Genomic DNA, 19,099 nt, shown 5'->3' with positions numbered 1-19,099 from the left:
ACATTCCCAAAGGGGTGTGGTCATGCCTTAATCTTTTTCTTTTATTCCTACTTCCAGGTGGGATTTTGAGAATGCACATAAACATGCCCAATGTGTTTTTTTAGCCACTAGGGTGGGATCAGAACGAGTCAGCCATGTCAGATCCAGCTCCCTTAACTACTGCACTATGGGGCTGGCTGTGCCATAAAAATATTCTAAGGAAACAAATCTCAGTTATTTACAATAATGGAAGAAGGAAGAAGCACTAATAATTTTCATTGCTACAGAGTACATGCACTCAGAGAGAGAGAAAGTGGGAGAGAAATGACTCCCCAATGGGGTATGATCACACCATAGTCCCTTTTCTTCCATTTCTCCATCCTGTTGGAATTCGGGACACACATGTGTACACACACATGCCTGGTGTGTTTTCTAGGCAGCCAGAGCCAGGATTTGAACTGTGGTTGGCTATGTAGGGTCCATCCCCTAATATACAGCACTTACCCACTTAGCTATGGTGCCAGTACACACTGATCATCATTTTTGATGACTTATATTGATTTTAGAAAGTGATACTGAAATTACACTTGCTTATGAGTGTTCAATATTCTGAGGATTTATTTTAAACCAAATAAAGAAGGAATATACTGCAGGTTTGGCTCAGAAGTCCTTGGGACTTTCTCATTTCCCCTATCTACCGCTTGTTCAACCTTTCTTTACAAAATGCTCCAGTATATCTCCTAAATAAAGAGGACGATGTAGCATAGCTACCACCCTTACACCTTAATCTGTAACAGGAAAGGCTGGTTAAATGCTAAAATATAGACTAAGGGAAGGTTAACCAGAGGATATTCTTAGAGTTTAACAGTGCTATTTATTTCTGAAATGCTGAATTTTAAGTAACAAACTAGTTAAGCAATACAATTAAACTCTTAATCACCATCAATGCCAATTTCAAATTTGTAACAGGACACCAAATATTGGAGTTACTACACAGAGAGTCAACTGGTCAACTTGTCATGACATTCTTAAAAGTCAGAAACGTTAAACCCAGGATTAGTCGGTTTGTTCATGTATTCACTAATTCATAGCTAGTGAGGGATATAGACACAGAAATGAAAATACTGTAAGGGCAACAACAGCTATAACAGCCTATTTGCTGATCATTTACTAAGAGCTTGGCATTGTTCTAAGTACTTTACAATGCATTAACAAATTTAAGCTTCAGGGCCAGCACAGATAGAGTAGTCATTAAGGTCCTAGATTCCCACATGGCTGACCGCAGTTTGAGTACTGGACCCAGAGCCTTGAAAATTACAACAAACAAATAAATAATTTTATTTTTTAAATTCAAGCTTCATGGCAAATGTATTATTATCCCCATTTTATAGGAGACAAAACTGAGGAACACAGACAACACAGGCAGTCAAACAGCAAAGGTGCATTTCAGTCACAGGCAGTCTGGGTTCACAGCCAACTACTTTGTACAGCCTCTCCAATACTGTAATAGTTTATTCAACAAATTCTTTTTTTTTTTAAGAATTATTTATCCAACCCTATTTATCATCACCATCATAATCATTATTATTATTTAATTTGACCAGAGAGATACAGAGAGTGACAGGGAAAGTGAGAAAGCAAGTTGTCAGATCGGAGACCCGAACTATGCTCAGCCACGGGAGTCCAGTGCCCCACTTGCCATTCTATCTGACAGCCCCATCAGCAAATTCTTATGGAGTGCCTTCCCTGCGCCAGGCACTGTCTAGGTACCTGAAACATAACACAGTTCCTATCCTGGAACAGATCATTCCAGGAGGGACCTGATGATCCACACCAGTGTGTGGATCCGAAAAGGCCTTCTGGATAAAGTAATGTCTAGGCTAAGTTTTAAAAGATATAAAGGCATTAGGTATGCAAAACAAAATGAGGAGGAGGGAACAAAAGCATTCCAGGCAGAAGCGAGGGTCAACGAACCAGAAACAGCATTTACAATCTTAGAAAAGTGGTTCTGTATGGCTAGAGTTAAGATCAGAGGCCAAACCAAGGACAATTTTGTTTTGCTTTTCCTTTATAAGAGAAAAAGTAAAAAGGAACAAGAGGGAGAGATGGAGATAGGTTTTGTTTAGCACCCCCCCCCTTTTTTTTTGGAGAGGTTTTTGCTATAGGGAACATGCACTCGCCAGAAAGACAGAGAGACAGAAAGCGAGAAATCACCCCCCAGGGGGTTGGCCATTCTCCCTTCTCCTCTCAGGATGTTGGTCATGCACGCACATTCACGCAGCATGAGTTTAAGCCACCGGGTCCGAGACTTGAACTGTGGTCGGCTACATGGGAGTCCAGCGACATAGCCATTACATCAACTGCTGGTCCCTTGCTATGTTTTTTGTTTTTTTGGGGTTTTTTTGAGTGGTTTTTGCTTCAGGACATGTGCACTTGGTGGAGACAGAGGCAGAGACAGCAAGAGGGAAAGTGAGAAATCATCCCCAGGGGGTGGGAGTGGGGATAGTCACACTGTAATCCCTACTCCATTTTCCTTCCAAGATCTTGGGCATGCACAACATACACCTGGTGTGATTTTGAAGCCACCTGGTCTAGGACTCAAACTGTGGTCAGCCATGTGGGAGTCCAGCAACAAAACTGCCACACCATCTGCTAATCCCCAGAGATTGGTATTTTTGATAGGATCTTACTGTATCATAATCTCCTGCCCCGCTTCCCAATTAGCTAGGATTACAGGCATGTGCAACCACAACTAGCATACTCAGGTTGGCCCAGGAGCCCAACCTGAGGCTCCCACATGGCTTCCAGTCTCCTAAGTGGTGGAACGACCTATGCACCAATGCGGTGGGCCCACAGAAAGTTTTAAAGACATGGAAAGGAGTTCAGACTTTATCCAGTACAGACTTTTCAGATTTCTGTCTTAAATATACTATTCTAGCAATTCCAATAGAGTGAATCTCAGGGAAATAAAACTGAAGACGCAAAAACCAGTGAGAAGGTAAGGACACAGTTCCTAGAAAGGCAGTGGCTGGAACAAGAGTACCAGAAGTAACTAATTCAAAAAATATTCTGGGGGCAGACAGTGGCTCAGCAGTAAAACATGACACTTTGCCAGGCAGTCCCACATAGGAAGGTTCTGATTCAAGTCCAGATACTCTCAGAGTATGCCAGGCATACATATGCTCTTGGTCTGGGGATGGCTGAAGGGTGAGGGTAGGTCATAGCACTGGAACCCAACTGTGGGTGCTGTGTGTCTCACTTCCCTCATGAAAGAAATAAACACACCTACACACACACACACACACACACACACACACACACACACACACATACACACATGAAGAGTTTGAGGTGAAGGTGAAAAGTAAGCAGCAGTTAAATAAAACGATCTGTTGCTTTGGAAAGATAATTATGCTGGGAAAACAGCCTGGGGAGTTATTAACAGATACACAGCAACAGAAACTACAGGGATGACTGTAACTTAGTAAAATATGAAGGCTGAGGAGAGCAACTGGCTGACCCTGGAAACACCACCTTTTTTTCCCTTCTTTCTTTCCTTCCTTCTTTCTTAAGAGAGAAGAGTGGGGCAGGTGCCCTTGACAGTCTTGTGTTGCTGCAGTCCTCTCAGCCTTGTAGATCACAGGCACGTGAGTGTGAGCCAGCGTGTTAGGTCAAGCAGAATGTGAAACAGGCCTCCACCTGGCTCCAGTGTGGCACACGGGCGCTCTACTGCCTGCACCTCCAGGGCTGGGCATCTGAGAAAAATCACCTCTTATAGAACAGGCAGAGGAAGGCAAACCCTTAAAGGAAATGATCCATGCACTGAGAAGCTACAGAAGGGGTAGCATGGTGGAAGTGAATGGGGCAGAATGTCTTGAGAAAACGATCAACAGTATTATTGTGACTGGTTCCTTTAGCAAGAGCCAAGTTTAGTGATATGAAGAAGGAGAAATTAGACTGTCATGGGATCAAGTCAGTAGGAGAAAAAAAAAGAGGTAATTTTTGCCAATATGAACAATTCTGCCAATTTTCTCATCAGTAACATCAAGGTAATGAGTGACTATGAATACTAAACGACATATTGCATGGAGCCTCACACACAGTAAGAAAGAGCTACAAGCCCTTATAGACTATTATCCCCCTTGCTTACACCACCTGGCCATTCTGGGTACCTTTCTATTCTCAAATACCCAAGGTCGGCTGAACTGTGACACTGCACTTCATATTCTCCCAGGACTCCACTTTCCTCAGTTCTTCACATGTGGCTCTTCCTTGTTCGTCAAGCATCATCTCTTACAAGAGAGTCTCCCTATGAAGTGCTCTGAGGACTCTCTTTCAGTCATTCTCTCGGATCACTCTGTTTTACTTCCTTCATAAGACTCTTACCAATCTTCGAGCTTTCTCATTTATTCAGGGGTAATATACCAAAGTGATTAAGAGTGTGGGCTCCACATCTGACTGGCTCCATTCAAATTGCAGCTCTGTCATTTACTAGCCATATGACCTTGGACAAATTGATTAACATCTCAGTGTCTTAATTTGCTCATCTTTAAAATGGGCAAAGGGCCTGCCCCACAGCAGTCAACCACAGTGCATAGGAAGCCAGATCCCATATAGCTGACCACAGTTCAAATTCCAGCCCCAGTGGCATGAAAAACACGTCAGATGTATGTGTGTGTGTCCCAAATCCTGATAGGATGGAGAAATGGAGGAAAAAGGATTGCCAGGTAATTATACCTCATTGAAAGGTGCTTTTTCTTTGTCTATTTCCAATGAGCAGATGCCCTCCGGCAATAAAAAAAAAATCTTTTTAATAGGCAAAACAGGCCCAGTCATGGTGATGCAATGGTGGCACAATATTCTTTAATGTTGGAAGCCATATGAAAGTTCAGAGTTCAGTTCCCAGGTCAACCTGTACACATCATACACACATGCATGCCTGAGATCCTGGCTGGTTGGAAGGTTGGGGAATGGGTCAGGGCTTGAGGCCTTGGTGAAGGTGCTTGTCTTTCTTTCTCTCTGTTTCTCTCTCATGGAAGGAAGTTAGTTAGTTTTTATAAAAAGCATTTTTCTTTTGAATGAACAATACCTCACAGCTAATTCATATGAGGTTATTACAAGAATACAGGTACATTCTAAGCTCTCAAATGTTATAACATATTTGTTTACTTCAATGATCTTACTGCTCCAGTAAATGGCATAGCTCAACATGTGCTACTAAAAATATCTGAAGTAGTAATAAGTCTTAGTCAAAATCTAAACATATCAACTAATGACTAAATGAAGGAATATTATTCTGACTAAACCTCTGAAAATTCTACTTTCATAGAAAGATTTTCCATTCTTTTTTTGCCACAAGAATTAGGGAGAAAGGAGCTGAGCAAAGAAAATCTTTTACAAGTTTTATAAGTAATATACTATGTAATTTTGATGTAGATGTAAAGGCATTAGGTAACAAGAAAAGCTCAAGTATCGAAGAGTTATAAAGGAAGTAAAACAGAATAATCCAAGAAAATACCTGAGTCTCCTCAGAGTACTTCACAGAGAAACCTTCTCTTAAGAATTGATACTTGGGGGAACCAGCAGTTAGCGTAATGGCTATGTCGCTGGACTCCCACGTAGTCGACCGCAGTTCACGTCCCGGACCCGGTGGCTTAAAACTCACGCTGGGCGTGTGTGCGTGCGTGCCCAAGATCCCGAGAGGAGAATGGAGGAGAAGGGATTGCGGCGTGACCACCCTCCCGGGGGGTGATTTCTCACTTTCTGTCTCTATGTTTCTCTCTGTCTGGCTGGCGAGCGCATGCGTCCTACAGCGAAAAAAAAAAAAGAATTGATACTTGAGGGCCAATGGGTGATGTGGTGGTTAAGGCACTGGAATTCCCACAGTGCTGACCTGGAGACTTTCTCTCTCTCTCTCTCCCTGGCAAAACTCATAAACAAAAATAATAAATAAATAATTCTTAAAAAAAAAAGAAAAAGAAATGATAATTGAAAACAATTTTTTTAAGAGAGATTTTTGCTATAGGGTGCATGCGCTCGCCAGAGACAGAAAGAAACAGGGAGACAGAAAGTGAGAAATCACCCCCCAGTGGAGATGGCCACACCACAATCCCTTCTCCTCCACTGTCCTCTCAGGATTTTGGACACATACACACACATGCCTGGTGTGAGCTTCAAGCCTTCAGTTCCAGGACTTAAACCATGGTAGGCCATGTGGGAGTCCAGTGATGTAAGTTAACCATTTTACCATCTGCTAATCCCAATACTTAAGAAACAATTAGTAAAAAGTAAATTAAAATATGGAGAATGGGGGGGGGGGTTCTGATCTAGGTAATTTGGGGTATTTTTCATTTTTTTCTGAGAGAGAGCATATGCTACCACACAAGTATAGAAGGTAGGGATAGAGGGGAAGAAAGAGAGAGGCAGGCACTCTTGACAGGACCTCGCCCCTGCAAGCCTCTGCCCTAGCCTCCTAGTTAGCCACAATTACAGGCACACACCACCACCCCCACCCATCTTCTCATGTGGCCCATTCTCACACAGCAGTGCTCTCCTGCTTGCACCACCATGGCTGGGCCTAGCAAAACTGTGCTTTGACTGGAAACTGTAAAGATAAAAAGAACTGTACAGATATACTGCTCTAGTTGGTAAAGTCTTTCCCCATGGAGATACAAGTTAATGATCCTGAAATTGCTTACATGTATAATGCAATGAACAAATAAGTAAACGGATGTCAGATGGTGAAAACCAGGTTCCTCACTTTTAGAGGTGGAGGTTACAGATCAACAAGGGTCTGGTAAAAGCTAGAATGAACCATGTGGTACTGAATTAGTGTAGAAAACATCAGTGTGAACTCATGTTTAGCTTAATATACAAAGGTGGACAGATACAAAAAACAGGTACGTATGTGAATAATATTATACACACACACACACATATATATATTTTCTAGGTCTACAGACTTCAGAGGCCTAAGCAATGATATCCCAGTGGTAATGAACATAACTAGTGCCCAGATCTTTATGTCTACTATCATTCCCCAATAGAAGGAAGCAGGGATCCTTGGAGAAATGATGATTCTAGAGATGGTGTGGGACACAAACAAGATGAGCCCACAGCATCTTGTAGGGCCAGAAAGTGAACAAATATTCAACAAACAAAATAACAGGGTATGTGCTGATGGTCATAGGAGCCAACATGAAAGAATGGAACATTTTGAGCAAAACAATTAAGAAGGCAGCATTGGATTATAACACAAAGAATATAATATATACCTGTGGGGACCAGCAGATGGCGGAATGGCTATGTCACTGGACCCCCATGTAGTCGACTACGGTTCAAGTCCCAGACCTGGTGGCTTAAACGTACGCCAGGCATGTGTGCATGTGTGCCCAAGATCCTGAGAGGAGAATGGAGGAGAAGGGATTGTGGTGTGGCCATCCCCCCCAGGGGGTAATTTCTCACTTTCTGTCTCTGTCTCTCTGGCGAGCGCATGTGCTCTATAGCAAAAACCTCTCTCTCTCTCTCCTATAAAAAAAACACCCCCCTCTCTCTCTCTCTATATATATATATATATATATATATATGCCTGCGAGCCTATACCGATATAAATAAATGATTGAATAAATAAATGGGAGAGAAGAGGAAAATCTCACTTACAGAAAAATTCTAAATAATTTTATGGTGCTGGCAGATGGTGTGGTGGTTAAGAGCACTGGACTCCCACATGGCTGACAGCAGTTTGAGTCCTGGACCTGGTGGCTTGTGTTCTCATTGGGACCAGCAGAGAGTGTAATGGCTATGTCACTGAACTCCCATGTAGTCGACTACAGTTCGAGGCCTGGACCTGTGACTTAAACTAATGCCAGGTGCATGGTGTTCATGCCCAAGATCCCAAGGGAAGAAAGGAGGAGAAGGGATTGTGGCATGGCCATCCCCCCCGCCAGGGGTTGATTTCTCACTTTCTGTCTCTCTGTCTCTCTCTGTCTTTCTGGTGAGCACAGGTGCCCTATAGCAAAAACCTCTCAAAAAAAAAAAAAAATTTTACAGATACCTTTTCCCCAAAGAAGAGTGTAAGCATGATCTGTACTTGGTGACGTGTTTCCAAAGAGCAACATACGGGAAAACTTTACAGTAGAGAGACCTGGCAAACACCACCTCAGCCAGGTGACTGAAGTTAATGCTATTAGTGATAAGTCACAGTGATAGTATTTACCCTTGACATGATGCAACGACCACTTCTGTGGTTGTCCTCTGCCAAACCCATAAACCCATGAGAAAAACATTAGATGAACCCAAGTTGAGGGACATTCTACAATACCTGACCAAATATTCCTCAAAGCTGTCAAAAATCATCAAAAAAAAATAAAATAAAATAAAAACAAGGAAAATCTGAGTCATTCTCATAGTCCAGAGAACCTTAAGGAAACGTGATGACTAAATATGCTGTGTATTCTGGATGGGATCCTGGAACTAAAGAAAAACATTAGGTAGAAACTGACAAAATCCAAATAAAGCGTGGACTTCAGTTAATAATACTGTACCAGTGTTGGTTCCTTATTTGTGACAAATGTAACATAGAAAAGTTAGATATTAACAGTAAGAGGAACTGGGTCCTGGATATACAGTAATTCTCTGTAGGTTTTCTGTAACTGTTCTTTTGGGTCGCTGGAAAAGCCATGACACATTTTTGCATAGAAAAGCACCTCATGACTTTTCCAAGAACTCAATATTTTACAGGAAAATGTACATTTAAATTAAATAATAATAAAAATGGGGGAAATTACTGCCTTTGCCAGACTGATTTAATCTTTTAAGCCATATATAGTGGTTTGGGCAAAAATAGAAATACAGTTAGCACTGTGCAAGTGAATCTCAATATTGATGAATGGTTTATACTGCTGTATGTGTAAGTGTCTATGAAAGCCATTTCACATATGCACATTTTGATTCCTCAGTTGGTAAGCACTTTAGGAACAAAAAAACTCTAGGCAGATGGCCACTTAAATTTTGGACTAAAGCAAAATTGTGGTACTAACTATATTAATAAAAATTTTACTTAGGTTTTTTTTTTTTTTTTTTTTTTGAGAGGTTTCTGCTATAGAGCACATGCACTCACCAGAAAGACAAGAAAGAGACAGAAAGTGAGAAATCACCCCCCACCCTCCACCACAGGGTGGGGTGGAACAGTGACCACATCACAATCCCTTCTCCTTCATTCTCCTCTTGGGATCTTGGGTATGCATGCATACATGCCCGGTATGAGTTTAAGCCACAGGGTCCAAGACTCAAACAGCGGTCAACTACATGGGAGTCCAGCAACATAGCCATTATGCCAAGGGATGGTCCCCTTACTTAGCTCTTTAAAGAGAGGTGTTTGCTATAGGGCACATGAACTTGACAGAGGCAGACAGAGAGACAGAAAGCAAGAAATCATGCCCCAACAGGGATGGGCATGCCACAATCTTTTCTCTTCCATTCTCCTCTTGGGATTTTGGGCATTACCACACACGTGCCCAACATGAGTTTAAAACTGCTAGGTCAGGGACTCGAACTCCAGTCAGCCATTTGGGCGAGGTAACCATTATGCCAACTGCTGGTCCCCTACTTAGCTTTTCCAGTCGACAAAAAGTATTTTCAGTACATTATTGGAACATTTCCTCTAGTCTTAGAAGAATAATGTAACTACACATATTTCAACAAAGTACACTAGAAAGTTCACTTTCAACAATATACTACAGTGCAAAAACTACAAAAAACTGGGTCCATAATGATCATTGTTCAAAAGATCTGAAATCTTCAAAAACAAAATAAAAATAAACTTCTCTGAAAATACTTAAAAAAAAAAAAAAACATCATTCATAAGCCAATAAAAAAAGATAGCCCAACAGAAAAGTTAGGGACAAGCAAATCACTGAAGAACTAAAAATGCTATGTTAAAAAAAAAATAAAGAGACAGGGCCAGCAGGTAACATGGTGGTTACGGAGCTAGACTCCCACATGGTTGACTGCAGTCGGAGTCCCAGACCTGCTGGCTTGCTTTCTCTCTCTCTGGAGAGCATATGTGTCCTGTAGAAAATTAAAATAATAATAATAATGATGATAAATAAGATTAAATAATTCTTTTTAAACATAAAGAGAAATAAAAACAGAGAAAAAACATTATTTCACACTATCAGATTAGCAAAAATCAAAATGTTTGAAAACAGGGAACTGTTTGTCAATAAGTATCTTGTCACACTGCAATCATTTGTCTTCCATTCCTCCTTCCTGTCAGGATTTCTGGGCATACATGCACACGCACCTATTGTATTTTTCAAGCCATCAGGGCCAAGAATGAATTGTGGTCAACCACCTGGGCATTTTGCTCCTTCCATCACTAGGGTAAGAGGCAAGCCCCTGTATATACCTGGTAAAATGAGAAATAATTATATTCTAGGATGTAGCAACTTCACAACTGTGTATAAAACCTAAAGAAACTCTAGCATGCAGTTTTAGGAGACACAGGGATGTACATGAGACTGTGTTAGGTTTTGTTTTAAGTTTATTTATTTCTTCCATGAGCTATTGAGACAGACAGAAAAACAGAGACAGCACTCACAACAGGATCTTCATGCTGCAACCCACTTCCAGCTTTCAGTCGGCCCCAGATTATGGACACGTGTGCCCAGCAAAATCAGAGTGGTCTCCAGACTTGAACATGGTCTCCTCCCACATGCAATTACCTCACAGAGCAATTTACCACTGTGCCACTGTCTGGCCCCTGAAGCAATATTTTTGATAAAATAGTAAAAGCTAAATGTTCACCAACAGATGATGATGAACTGTAGTCTATTCATTCAATGAAACACTAAACAGCTGTAAAAAGTAATGACCTAGTCCTGTAGTATCAACAAGAATAGGGGCGGGGTTGGGGGGAGTAAAATGAAAAAAAAAAAAAAAAAGTTCCAAACTAGGTATACCATAACACAATCAGATTACTAGCAGCTTAAATTTACTAACACATAAAGAAGTGTCAAACAGTTTTAAGCATCTTATTGTTTACAACAACCTTATGAGACAGATACTTCTATTTTCCCCATTTGTTTTTTTAAAGAATTATTTCTATTTAATTTTATTTGTTATTCTTATTATTTTAATTTGACCAGAGAGAGAAAGGGAGAATGAGAGAGCCAGATCTGGTACTTGAACCTCAGTCAATCATGTGAGAGTCCAGATCTATAACCACCATGCCACCTGCCGGCCCCATATTTTCCCTATTTGATAGATGAAGACCCTGAGGCATGTAAAGATTAAATAATTTATCTAAGGTCACAAAAACTATTCAGTAGCAGATAAGATTCGGTAAACTTAAAGAATTAAGATCAAAGTTATTACAATAATTGCCTCTGGCAGTAGTTTGAACAAGGATGCTAGGGAGTGACTGATATTTGGGGGGCTGGACAATGGTGCAGTGGTAAAACCCAATGCTCTACCAAGCAGACTCAGTGGAAAGGTTGCTGGTTCATGATGAGAAGCCTCCCTGGGTACACTGGGTGAGCATGTGCCTGTGATCTGGGCTGGCTCAAACCTGGGGTGGACCGCAGCACTGATAACATAATGCAGGTGTTGCATCTGCGTGGCACTTTCTTACTTACAGAATGAATGAATGAATGAATTTATCTATTGCTCAGGGGATAAATCCAGCAGAATTCAGTAAATGAATGGATGTAAGGAATGAAAGAGAAGAGAGGGAGAAATCATGAGTGATTCCCTTGGAAAGGAAGATAAAGATACATGGGTGATGGTAATACTAATAGTAAAAGGGATTTTAACTTGACCAGTAATGTTCAAGTAAAATATAAAATTCTACACTGCTCTTTTAGAATTCAGTGTGGGGGCCAAGTGGCAGCTCAGTGGTAACACAAGTGGACCCACATGAGAAAGGTCCTGGGTTCATATCTGAGCATGCCAGGAATATGCATGTGCCCGTGATCTGGACTGGCTAAGACTGGAGAACGATTGTGGCATCAGGACTCAGGGATGCCTGTCTCTCTCTCTCTCTGTTTCACGGAAGAAAAAGATAAATAAAAACACACACACATATACCTATCTCTCACATACATCATTATAAAAAGAACTTGGGACCAGCAGATAGTGTAATGGTTATGTTGCTGGACTCCCTCAGAGTCTTCCACATAGACTGTGCTGGACTCCCTTGTAGCCGATAAGTGACTAAAGACACATAGCAGACTCATGAGCATGCATGCCCAGAATCCCGAGAGGAGAATGCAGAAGAAGGGATTGTGGCATGGCCACCCCTGCAGGGAGTGATTCTTCACTTTCTGTTTGTTTCTCAGGTGAGCGCATGTGCCCTGTAGCAAAAAAGAAAAAAACCCTCAAAAAAAAAAAAAAAAAAAACTCAAAAAAAAAAAAAAGAACTCAAATGTATTAACTGTGACATATACAGATTTTCATATTAAATACATACTTGGGTCAAGAACTAAAAATGTCTGACCAGTCACATAGCACAGTGGATAAGGGAGCTAGATCCCACATGGCTAACCACATGAGTCCCAGCTCTGGTGGTTTGAAAAAATACCAGACACATGTTCATACATGCTTAAAATCCTGATGGGATGGAGAAACAGAGGAGAATGGACCATGGCATGACTATGCCCCATTCAGAGTTGCCTCTCTCTTACCCTCTCTCTGGTGATCACACATGCCCTCTGGCAACAAAGAAATATTTTAAATATTTTGTTTTATAAGTGAGTATATACAATATTTTTGGTAACTGTTCTCAAAACTTTCAGGGTCAATTCCATAACCTGGCGGTTAGGAGAGCCAGATCCCACATGGCTGACCATAGCTCAAATCCCAGCCCAGGCCCTGGTGGCATGGGCAGGCACATGCATGTGTGCCTCAAATCCCAAAAGGTGGGAGAAATGAAAGAGGTATTGCAGTGTAACCATGACCCACTGAGGGATGCTTTCTTTCTCTTTCTCTCCATTTCTTTGTCTCTCTAGCAAGCCATGTACCACCCTAAAAACAAGGAGTTTTTTTTTTTTTTTTTTAATAAAAATATCCAGGACCAAGAGTTAGCATAATGGCTATGTCGCTGGACTCCCATGTATTCAACCGCAGTTCGAGTCCGGACCCGGTGGCTTAAACTCATGCCAGGCATGTGTGCATGCGTGCCCAAGATCCTGGAAGGAGAATGAAGGAGAAGGGATTGCATCATGGCCTTCTCCCCTGGGGGGTGATTTCTTGCTTTCTGTCTCTCTGTCTCTCTCTGTCTTTCTGTCAAGTGCACGCACCCTTTAGCAAAAACCTCTCAAAAAATAAAAATATAATATATATCTGGGCCAGCAGGTGGCATGTGGTAAGGGTGCTGGACTCCTACAGGGTCAACTGCCATTCCAGTCCTAGACCTGATGGCTTACTTTCTCACTACCCTCTTTCTCTCTGGTGAGAACATGAGCCCTATAGCAAACTAAAAAATAATTATTATAATAAAATTAAATAATTATTTAAATAAATAAAAAATCTCATCTATGAGACATATAGTTATATTTATAAAATTCTACAAAAAATTAAAATATCTCATCTTCATATTTCAGTGCTTATTTGAAAGCAAAAAGGGCTAAACTACATGAGTTTATGAATAAAGGGTCTTCAAAAAGTTTATGGAAAATGCCTATTACAAAAAAAGTATGCCTGGATTTCACATCTTTTTGTACCAAAATAAACTTGTATTTTAATTCTATTTTTTCCATGAACTAAGTCTTCCTGTATGTATATGCACTTTTATATATGGAAAATTCATTTTTACATGGATCAAGAGATAGGTTGTAGCACAGCACACCAAAAACAGTACAGCTTACTAGACATTTTGATGACTCATCATTTTCAGTGAAAATAAAGTATAGCACAAGCAGGGAAACTTCTTTGATATCTTTCTACTTCCTTTTTAAAGATAGCTCATCTACCTCTTCCTTCTATTCTTTATAATTTTTGAAGTTTATTTATTCCTTCAATAAGTGAGACAGAGAGAGGAAGAGATTGAGACAGAGAGAGACAAGACCCCTGACAAGGTCTTATTACCTGTAGCTCCATTGAGCTCTGGATCAGCCTAGATCATGGGCATACGTGTGCTTGGTGTACTCAGGGAGGTCTCAGGAAGCGAGCAAGGAACCTTAACATGTGAGTCATCCTTGTGCAATGCTGTTTTATAGCTGTGCCACCAGCTGGTCCCTCGTGATTTTTTTAAACAAAAGGAAATAAGTACCAAGAAAATGTCATACATTCTAAAAATAACAATTGCAGGCCCAGTTGGGATGGCATAAATGGTAGGGCACCACTATGCAATACTGGAACCACATGGGAAGGTCGTGGGTTCAGATCCCAGGTCAACCTGAAAGTGCCAGCTACACCCATGGGTGCAGCCGTAATCTTGGCTGGCTGGAGGACTGGGGAAACGTCACAGTGCTGCAACACCCTGTTGAGGGTCCATGTCCCCCATCTCACTGTGTCTTCCTCAATCTCTTTCATGAAATAAATTTAAAAAGTATCAGCAACAGTCATAAATGAACATATATGCAGCCCTTCTAAATATAAGTTCTCCCAACCTACAATCAAGTAACGTTCCAAAAATTTGTTAATAGATGAGTTGTCTTGAACTGAGAACGTGGCTTCCCATTAAGAAAATTACAAGAGGGACTGGTCCTGCAACTGGTTAAGAGAGTAGGACCCCATGTGGCCAACTGCAGTTAGAATCCGGGCCTCCACAACTTGGAAAAAAAAGTGTGCTGGGCATGTATATGTGCAGTGCCCAGATCCCAAGAGGATGCAGAAATGGAGAAGGGACTACAATGTGACCACATCCCATGGGGAAGTGCTTTCTCTCCTCCCTACTCCTGCCTATCTTTCTGGTGAGCACACACACTCTCTGATAAAAAAAAAAAAAAGAGGGACCAGCAGATGGCATAATGGTTATGTCACTGGAGTCCCACATAGTTGACCATGATTGATGTCCTAGACCTGGTGGCTTAAAACTCATACTGGGCACATGTACACACATGCCCAAAATCTCAAGAGGAGAATGGAGAAGGGATTGTGCTGTGGCCATCCACCCCCGCCCCGGGGGGTTGATTTCTTGCTTTCTGTCTCTCTGGTGGGTACACATGCCCTATAACAAAAATATCTCTCAAAAACAAACAAAAAAGAAAGAAAAAAAAAAAGAGAAAAATGAAAGTTACAAGAGTAAATGTGCACCAGAAAAAAGATACTGCCCGTGGTGCCAGGCTGTTATCAACAAAACAGGAAAAACAGAGTACACGATATGCCCTGATGGTATGAACAGAAAAAATGCATTCTGTCAGAGTTTGAGGACAGAAATGTGTTTCATTCACTTTTATATCCTCAGTAACTAGAAAAGTGCCTGACGCGTCATCAACAAAGACCATTGCTTATTGACTGATGAAGTGATAAGCAGACCAGGCAGAGGGGCCCATCAATAGGTGGCACTTTCAGCACAGAACAGTTTTGGTACAGGAAGTAAATAGAAAGAGAGAGGCTACAGAGAAGAAATGCACATTGACACAAAATGTCGCATATATAAACTAGTACCAAGTTGGTGCTGGTAACTGAGAAGATGCCTTCGCCTAAATTACAGCTGTTTCCGTTATTCTGTACTGCAAATATACACCATAATTTGGGTTGGTTTTGCTAACAATTAACCATACTATAATTTCCCTGTTAAAACAATGGTTATATGGGATCTTCAGGTTTTTTTTTCCTATGACTCTTGAAAATATTTTAATGTCATTTTTGTGATTATTGTGATTATAAGAGTAGTTTGGAAATAAAAACAGAGAAAAGTATAAACTAGAATTTATCCATAATCCTATCATCCAGAGATAATACCTATTAATTTTTAAGTATTACTTGCCCATCTTTTTGCCATTTGTATATGTTATATATTATGTTATATATAACGGTATATATTTCTTTATATTCTGATTTTCCTCTCAATATTATATTATACTCATGTTAGTAAATGTCTCTGAAATATGATTTTTGATATTCGGTCCACCATTTGGATCATTAATTCACCATTCCCATATTATAGGACAGTTTGACTGTTCATATTTTTTGCTATTACATTATATGTAAATTAATCGCTTCCTAAATGTAAATTATACACTGCTCTTTTAGAGTTCAAAGTGATAACTATGATAATGGTATGATAATAGAGCACTGTAATAAAGTATGGAAGGTTAGATTCCCCTCACCCTCACTACTTTCCCACCAATTCTACTGAACAATTATCAATTTAGGGGACTTTAAAAAATACTAGTAAGGAGGAAGGAATATTAATTTTTCTTCAGTCACTCACTTCTACCTCTGGAACTTTGAGAAAAGTTCCACAAAGATAAGTCTGTGACATGAGAGGGTAAGGATAGCAAATCTATTTTCCTGCTTAGAGCCACTTCTGTTTTCCCATCAGAATAATGAGCCATCAACTTAAATAACACAAGATGTATAGTATACCAAACAACTATACCCATATCAGTGTTTAAACTAGGTTTGTACAGTAAGCAAAATGCTTAGAAAAAATCCACAAAAAGCAAGCTAGAGTAACTAATATTATGCAGTGGGAAACAAAGTAGGTTTTCTTCTACAACCCTGCCATAGTTCCTATTATTTTTTTGAATGAATTAATGAATGTCATATAATCTGCCCCTTCCTTCCTATAGCCTCCCCATTATAGTAAATAATATTCAAGTTGTCAGAAATAGGACAACAGTTCCAGGGACTTAAGAATCAATAACTCTTTAAACCAGTGGTAATTCATGTGGAAAAGTTCAGAACAAATCAGCATCAGCTTCCTGGCTCTCCTGCACAAACAGAAAATTCATGTTGCTTCATCAGCTTTCAACAGGGTGAATTTGTATACATATGTTTATAACTGAGGCCAAAATTTACTGCTTACTCCCAATACAGGACTGATGTCAAGATCAATTAAGTTTCCTAACAAGCCCATTCTTAACAAAATTCCATAGTGAAGTAGGTCTATGTTTAGTCATTCAGAAGAAGAAAATTATGTAACCTGTATTATGTATAATGATGCTACTCTGGACTCCTGCTGTGAGCTACAACTCAAAGATAAATTGTGAAAACAAAGTAAATGTGTAATTCTGCCTAAAACAAAACAAAGTTCCCATAAAAGAAGCCAAATACCATCTTTTATTGTAAGTTCAAGTAGGGTTCAAGTAGCTCAGAAATGTGGTATACTTAAGTTTTCAGAAGCTGAATCCCAGTACTACTATAAACATAAACTGAATAATTTGCCCAAGAGTCCTTACTTATTACTCAATCTTAGGTCCCCCGAGACTACTTTTTACAATAATCTCAAACGTACTATAATAGATTAGTGTAACCTGGGCTACACTGTTTACAGGTGTCTCCACCTCCTTCTCCCAAGGAGAGAAGAGAGTAAGCAGAAAACAGAAATGAGACTACATACACCAAACGAGAGCTTGTAATCTTGTAAGACTGCTGCTTTTACACTTGGGCTATTCTTTCCATTAATGTACAAAATGCTTTAAAGAATACCATATTCACGGAATGATACAATTTCTGCCTCTCACGGGTTTATAGCAGGCTGACACGCGTTCTTCTCCTCAGATAAATGCATGCCTGTTGACTGATGCCTGTCCTGCTGCTACAAACAAGAAATAACTGTCCTGTCAGACAAAAACGTCTCTCTCAGGCTCCAGGCGTAACCATACGTTTGAATTAAAAGCACACTGGAACAACAAAAATCTTCCAGCACATCTGTCATTTAAAAGCACGATAATGAAAAGCTGTCGCTGCGACCCAATTTTAGGTCACAAGTTGTGTGTGTGTGTGTGTGTGTTTTTCTTTCTGTCCTCCCCTAGAAAACGATAAACTTCAAAGGGAATCGTGGTAACCAGGAATCCCGCCCCCTCCCTCCAGAAAAAAAAAAAATAGACTGAAAAAAACTGGCCAAGTTGGACGCTGGCCGGGCTCACGCGGCACCGGCGCCCGTGGGCCAGGGAAGGCTGGGCAGACCACCAGGTGGAAAAGCGGGCCCCGGGGCTCCCCGGCTCCCCTTCCCTCCTGTTTAAAATAACGAGCAGGTGGGATTCCGGGAAGCCACCTCCGACTTACGTAACGGGCTTGTCAAAATCCCAGCTCCAGGACCTGCCCCCTTCCCGCCCCCACCCCAAACAACAACAGCCCCAGGCCAGCTCGGAATAGAAAACCTGGAACGAAAAACCCAGGAGCCCCCCACGCGTCCGACACCGAGGCGCGGGTGCTACTCTTGGCACCGCCGCTCCATCCCGGGCTGGACCGAGCCCGCGGAGGCTGTCACCTCTCCGGGCCGTGACAGCTCCACATGCCCCTGCTGCCCGCGTCTCCGCCCCCGCTCTCACCTCCAGGGCGGCTCCGGCGCAAGCAGCGGGTCGAGCTTGGAGAGCGGCGCCAGATCTCACGCGCGGCGGCGGGACACGAGGGGCTGAATGCCGCGACGCTCTCAGCCCGCTTAGCTCATCCCCAGCCCGGCGCTCCGCCCTGCGCGGCACCCCCGCCCGCCCAGGCCTGCCGTCTCAGTCAGACGGGACTCCCCCTCCCCTCGCGGCCGCAGCTGCCTCCGCCTCCTTCTCTAGCTCCTGCCGCCGCGGCCGCCGCCATCTTGGTAGTGACGTAAGGGGCGGGCATAACGCCTGCGAGCGCCAATCACAAGCCGCGCTTGGCCCCAGGGGCGGAGAGGGCCTGTTTGAGGCGCTTGGGGTCCTAGCGCCGCCGAGCAGGGGCGGGAAAGGGGCGGGGCCTTGTCGTGACGTGTGGTGTGGTTGGGAAAACGCGCTGTGGTTCCCCCTCAGGTCGGGAGATCCCGAGCCCAGGCGGGCGTGGGCGAGGCTTACCACCACTTCTCTTTTCAGCACCTCCAGCCGCAGGGGTGCAGCTGGCAATCTGAGAAGCTGTTTCTTCGTGGCTCCGAGGTAGTCCTGAAACCGCCTGGCCTGATCCCGACACGTGTCTCCACAGCGGCTCTTCCGCCGAGGGCGCTCATTCCCCAGGAAACCCCCTGAGGGGTTAGCAGCCACCG

At 42.0% G+C, this 19,099-nt stretch overlaps 1 protein-coding gene across 7 annotated transcripts in view; it reads right to left on the bottom strand.

Moving 5' to 3' along the window:
* DENND4A (DENN domain containing 4A) overlaps nucleotides 1-18,656 on the bottom strand; it is a 147,906-nt gene extending 129,250 nt beyond the window's left edge. For 5 of the 7 annotated variants that reach the window (XM_027773817.1, XM_006153491.3, XM_027773818.1 and 2 more), the window contains exon 1: nucleotides 18,423-18,655. The gene's annotated coding sequence lies outside the window, so the exon portion shown is untranslated. Of the gene's footprint in view, nucleotides 1-18,422 lie in introns of all 7 variants that reach the window. The other 2 variants (XM_027773820.1, XM_006153493.3) reach the window with 2 other exon arrangements.
* Between the last annotated feature and the right edge of the window lie 443 nt (nucleotides 18,657-19,099).

This window comes from Tupaia chinensis, unplaced genomic scaffold, assembly GCF_000334495.1.
Source record: "Tupaia chinensis unplaced genomic scaffold, TupChi_1.0 Scaffold000377_2, whole genome shotgun sequence".
Taxonomy (NCBI): Eukaryota; Metazoa; Chordata; class Mammalia; order Scandentia; family Tupaiidae; genus Tupaia; species Tupaia belangeri.
Note: the sequence above shows the minus strand (reverse complement) of the source record. Positions and strands in the feature narration are given on the sequence as shown.